We start from the raw sequence: 3942 nt of genomic DNA, 5'->3' as shown, positions 1-3942 counted from the left end.
TCAAGCAGAACAATTGTTCCAAATAAAATTTAAACACTTTCATCACAAGGTGGAATTTTATTCCCTTAAATTTTGTATTTTTAAATAAGGCATATTAGAGTAACCTATTAAAGAAGTGAAGTAATATAGAGCTGCACACACTTCAACATAAAATTTTATATAGTTAGGTCAGTTTAAGATCTTACTGATAGAGCTAGGCAAAGCTTTGGGTGGTGATTCGATTCAGAGGAGATTCGGTCTGATTCCGTAGCCAAATCTCAGAATACAAATCGAATCAGGGGACCAATTTAAAGGTCTGAATTGATTCAAAGCGAAGATTCAGAGAGCTTTGATTATTCAGGCAGTCCCCGGTGGCTGCAGCAGGGAGCTGCAGCTGACTCTGAGCTGGTAAGTACTAGGGGTAGGAGAGGGGGGGCTGGGGAGGGGACCATGGAGGGACCCCTGCCAGCTCCCGACCCCTCCCTTCCCTACTCCCCCAGCCACCTCTTGGTTGCCCCCTGCCCGCCCCAGCTTGGTACTTTAAAGAAAAGCCCTGGTGCTCACCAGGTGCTTCTGGGCGGGGGGGGCAATCCCTGCTGCTCCTCACTGCCCCATGCTGTGAGGAGCAGCAGGGCCGGGAGCTGGGGCACGTGGAGCAGCCATGGCTGGGCTGGGAGGGGGTGGGGGATGGGCCTGGCTTAGCTGATTCAGAGATTCACCAAATCAAATTGGGACAGTGATTCGAAACACCGAATTGAATCACTGGTCTCCCAAATCAGCTGAATCCAAAGTGAATTTTAGCTGCTTTGCACAGGCCTACTGAATAATAGTTTTAAATGCTGTGGAACAAACTGTGCCTCCTCCTTAAAATCAAGCATGATTAATTTAGAATTGGATTAGAATTTAGAACCCAGGGCAGCAATACAAAACAATGTTATGGTCCTTTGTTACATAGAGTTGGCTATTACTCTGCGAGTATTCCCACTTACACAGCCAAGTGTTACTTAGGTCTCCTGTCTGTTCATTGGAAAAGACAGGATACCCAATTTGTTCATTGGAAAAGACAGTATAGCCCACTAGACAGACCAACTGTATTCTTTAAAATCAATTCATATGTTCATATTGCTTTTTACTGGTTCTATTTGGAAGGTACATTTTCTTGGTGAGGGATAGATGCAACTTCGATGCTAAGCATCCAAATGGATGGCTTCCACTGGTTGTAAAGACAACAGTGGGAGAGAAGTATCCAAAGGACCAATGACTGCAAATGAGTGAAGCAAGACAGAAGGGAGTTAAGTATCATGGAAGCCCATAGAAGAGAAGAGAAAGAAAAAGAACACAGCAGGAGCAAACCACAAGGAGACCCCAAAGAAAACAACAGAACAGTTGGGAGGGGGAGAAAAAATGAAGGCTAAAAGTGTGATTAGCTTAAAAAGAGAAAAAAAATACATTAAGGAAGAAGGCAGGGCAGGATGGCACCTTGAGACTAACTCGTTCAGAAACATGTAAGCTTTCATAGGCAAGAATCTACTTCTTCAGCATCTGACAAAGTAGGTTGTTGGCTACGAAAGTTTGTCTTTCTGAAAAAGTTAGACTCTGAGGGCATTTTTACATGTGCTCCCAGAAGTGGTGCCAGGTGCTTTAATTACTGAAGCCGTTCACATCAACATAATGTCATCTTGATATGGCAACTGCTTACAGAGAAGAGTTGCATTTGGAAGTTATTTTAATATTTAACTGTCTTTAATACAGTAAAGAGAGGTAGTTAGCCATGTTGGTCTGAAGTTAAGCATTGTTAGTCTAAAGTTAAACAGAAGACAGGGCAGGGTGGCACCTCAGGGCTCCTAGACACATGCAGGGAGCCTGCTCTAATATGCTGGAAATCCAGTGTGTCCAAGCAGACTCAATTAACTGAGTCTGCTGGAGCACGGAAATTGACATGCTCCAGCAGCCTTGTGCATTACGTGTATTAGCATTGCCATGCAGCCCTGTGCTGAAAAAATGGCAGCGGGGCACTTTGAACTAAAGCTCATTGGATGTGTTTTATTTAAAAGAGCCCCAACACCATTTTGCTAGCACAGAAATGTGTGGCGATGCTGACAAACATGATGCACGAGGCTGCCAGAGCACATCAATTTCTGTGTTCCAGGAGATCTGATTAATAGAATCTGCTCTGATGCGCTGGATTTCCAGAGCATCGAAGCAGTCTCCCTGCATGTATATAGGAGCTTTGAGGTGCCACCCTACCCTGTCTTCTATTTAACTTCAGACCAACATGGCTCTCTTTACTGCATTAAAGACAGCTAAATATTAAAATAGCTTCCAAATGCAACTTTGCCCTGTAAACAGTTGCTATATCAAGATGACATTATGTTGACATAAATGGGAGGGGAAATGAACCATGAGACTGAATGCTTTAAAAGCATGGTCTGCACAATGGAAAGTTTGAAAATTGCTATTATGCAGTTGTTATAAAAATATTACAGCAGCAACACTGCAATACTTCAGGCTACCACTGTAAAATACTGTAGATTGATAAAATACTGTAGATTTGCATAACAAAATGACTTTGAATAAGCAGAGTGGGGAAAAAAACACAAACCTTGCATATGGTCAAGTTGAACCACTATCTCAAAATGTCTATCACAGAGCATAAAAACACACATGTCCTGTGCCACTCTAATGAATGAAGGACAGACTCATATAGCCAGTGCTGGCAAAAGGGTGAGAAACGCCAATGAATTAAGCAAAAAAAGGGGGTGGTTTAAGGACTACAGAAGTTTTGTATAATCAATCTAAATATGGATGGGCTCAATAAGGAAACTAACTTCTTAATTTTGTTAGGAAAGTCTGAACCTACAGAATTTCTACTTGCGAACCGTACACCAGACATAAGGAAAATAAACAGCAAACATATCCTTTATAGTATCAGGATCCGAATTTATTTAAACAATTGGGGAAAAAAGAGGATAATGTTTCAGTTTAAACTTTCTTTAGATCAATCATCTGTGAATGAATTTATCTCTAAACATGTTGGAAGTGAATTCTATACTCCTGAAGGTCTCATAGCAGACTGTAAATGAGACCTGACCATCATTTTGAAAACATTTCTAAGCATTGTATTCCTTCCCTAGAAATAAATTTGTGCTATAATTATGATCTTACATAATTATTTTGGGATATGTCAGTGTAAATCAACACCTAGATATTACAGCAATATGCTTACTAACTAGTAATTCCGAAGACAGTCAAATGTACACCTAAATTTGATGGAATGATCGCAAGAATGATTCGACTCACTTTCTTTGAACAAGTATTCCAATTGATCGGTCCATTCATAACTAAAGTAAGAATTTGGCCCTTACCACAAAACATGAACTTCAGACATTTTCTGATTCAATATATTATTCAAGATAAATGGAAAGAGTACTGTCAATCTTAAGGAAACAACCACTTTGCAATTACTTCTTATGAAGATATATTTATCTCATTGTATCCTGTGAACATTCCAAAGAAAGCACTTACTAGACTGTAATATGAGTGAACACTGATATTTAGTTAGGAGTAGCAGTGTGGCTCTAGATTTGTTATTTTCATTGAAAAGTCAGGTACTTTCAAAGGCTACTATTTGCTGTTTTACATATGGGTAACCATAGATGAGAGAATACACTGCCTTTCAGCTGATTGAACTTGAAACTGTACAACTTTAATCAAGTGGAATAAAAATCCGTTTGAAAGGGTTGTTACTGTGCAGCCCAGGGCTTTCTACAAAAAAATCGGAGAAAGGTCGAGAATTTGCTGTACTTATTAGACCCTGATGTAATAATATTGAGTCATTAAAAAGAAAAAAAAATGAACTATATTTTATACTCATGAACATTCAAGGGCTACAGGCTGTACAGGAGGGACACGACAGGAACGAAAGGTGGGGGCGTGGCACTCTATAGTAAGGAGGAATACACA

At 40.2% G+C, this 3942-nt stretch overlaps 1 protein-coding gene across 1 annotated transcript in view; it reads right to left on the bottom strand.

The window, feature by feature from the left end:
• ERC2 (ELKS/RAB6-interacting/CAST family member 2) overlaps positions 1–3942 on the bottom strand; it is a 1129221-nt gene that overhangs the window by 619475 nt on the left and 505804 nt on the right. The window lies entirely within an intron of this gene.

Source organism: Gavialis gangeticus, unplaced genomic scaffold (assembly GCF_001723915.1).
Source record: "Gavialis gangeticus isolate Ggan-Ray unplaced genomic scaffold, GavGan_comp1, whole genome shotgun sequence".
Taxonomy (NCBI): domain Eukaryota; kingdom Metazoa; phylum Chordata; order Crocodylia; family Gavialidae; genus Gavialis; species Gavialis gangeticus.
This window is presented reverse-complemented; position numbering and strand designations above follow the sequence as displayed.